This window comes from Gekko japonicus, unplaced genomic scaffold (genome assembly GCF_001447785.1).
Source record: "Gekko japonicus isolate JY-2015 unplaced genomic scaffold, Gekko_japonicus_V1.1 scaffold446, whole genome shotgun sequence".
Lineage (NCBI taxonomy): Eukaryota > Metazoa > Chordata > Lepidosauria > Squamata > Gekkonidae > Gekko > Gekko japonicus.
This window is the reverse complement of record NW_015168058.1, coordinates 1,093,889-1,095,689: the sequence shown is the minus strand read 5'-3', so window position 1 is coordinate 1,095,689 and position 1,801 is coordinate 1,093,889. Positions and strand designations below refer to the sequence as shown.

The following is a 1,801-nucleotide window of genomic DNA, read 5'->3' as shown; positions in this document are numbered from 1 at the left end:
AATTTATATCCCGCCCCACCCCGAAGGCTCAGGGCGGCTCACAAGGGCACCATGTGCCAAGGTTAAAACAACAATACATAATTAAAACACTATCCAAGATGGATAGCTCTTAACTTCCACTTTTATATTATATCATATTTATTATTTATATTTATTTGAATTTATATCCCGCCCCACCCCGAAGGCTCAGGGCGGCTCACAAGGGCACCATGTGCCAAGGTTAAAACAACAATACATAATTAAAACACTATCCAAGATGGATAGCTCTTAACTTCCACAACTACTTCCTCAGGTCTTGTCAACTAAAACCGTGCCCAGGCACCTCGCTCCCCTGATGGGGGCCAGGCAGTCATGATGTTCAAACACAGTGCATAGGGGACGAAGATGGAATAATGGTGACGGCGACTCCTACTCAAAGGCCTGGTGGAAGAGCTCCATCTTGCAGGCCCTGGGGAACTGAGAGAGGTCCCGCAGGGACAACCCTGCTAGATAAGCACCATGTTACACCAGGATCAGGGAGAATTCAACCACTAGAGTGACACAGAAGCTAACCGAGCCAACCCCCCTGTGCTGGTGGCAGCAGCTGGGTCTGACCTGAGAGCCTCCCCAGAGGGCAGCAGTAGCAGCAAGTAGTGAAGAGGCAAGGACACGGCGGCCAACTCCGGTTAGGCTTGGGGAGGGGAGGGGAGGGACCTCAGCGGGATACAATGCCACGCACCCTAACCCTCCAAAGCAGCCATTTTCTCCAGGGTCACAGATCTCTGCAGCCTGGAGGTCACTTGTAATACCAGGTGGCCTCCAGGCCCCACCTGGATACTGGCTGCCATACTCCTGTCATGCCGGTAGTGTCACCAAACATCACCGAGCTTGGCTTGCTTCGGACCACCAGTGGTGCTCCAGGAGAGTGGCCCACTAGGAACTTTCCTAGTAGCTTCAACACCCACTCCTGACCTTGATGGTGCCTGTTAATATATAAGGAAGCTAACAAGCAGAAGATGCTGCTGTGGGACTGGGAGTTAAACCATCACAGGGTTCCTAACAGCCCTCCACGTCTGCAGTCAAGTCCTTATGATGAAAATAACACATCAATAACAGCTCTTCAGGCAGGCAAAGTCCATCGAAATCTCTGCCTGTCCTAAGCACAGCAGCTGCTGCTGCACGGTAGCATCAAGCCAAGGTCACAGGCCGGAAAATGACCTAAGCAACACTTTCTGACCCAGAAGAGATCACCCCAGATTTTTGCTTGTTTTGTAATCTCATAATTCCTCAGCATCATCACCATCATAAAGCCTTGCTCACTTTTATCTCTTTATTTTCTGGCCATCCGGGATAGCTCACACGAGATGGATCAATGTGGAAAAGAGCAACGCAAGAGGTACGATTAGGACCCCTCCCTTATAGGGCACTCACAGAAGTATGGAGAGAAATAATTATGTATTCACACAACTTTATTCTTCTGCAACACAAGCACAGTTGTCCCCCACTACAGCTAGGATGGTTAACGTTTCATTTGAGGGGCAGAAGACCACCCTTTCACAGAGGTGTTGGTGCTGGTGATGATGCCACTGACGACTCCATCTAGGACATTTCAAGCATTCAGATGCTTCACATAGTGGAAGGAGGAGAGCTGGGGGGGTAGAAGAATAATGGCTTCCCTAAGGCCTCACATTTAGTGAGCGCATAACTGATGTGAGATTTGGGTTGAGTTATCTCCCAGCTCACATTCTTTGCCCATAGTCTAAACCAGCTCTGAGGACCCCAACCCCCCCCCAGCCCTATTTCAGGCTTATCAGGCATTCCT

The 1,801-nt window shown here is 49.8% G+C and overlaps 1 protein-coding gene across 1 annotated transcript in view; it reads right to left on the bottom strand.

The window, feature by feature from the left end:
• OBSL1 (obscurin-like 1) overlaps positions 1-1,801 on the bottom strand; it is a gene marked incomplete at its 3' end in the record, with an annotated part of 37,977 nt that overhangs the window by 35,449 nt on the left and 727 nt on the right. The gene's annotated exons all lie outside the window — the stretch shown is intronic.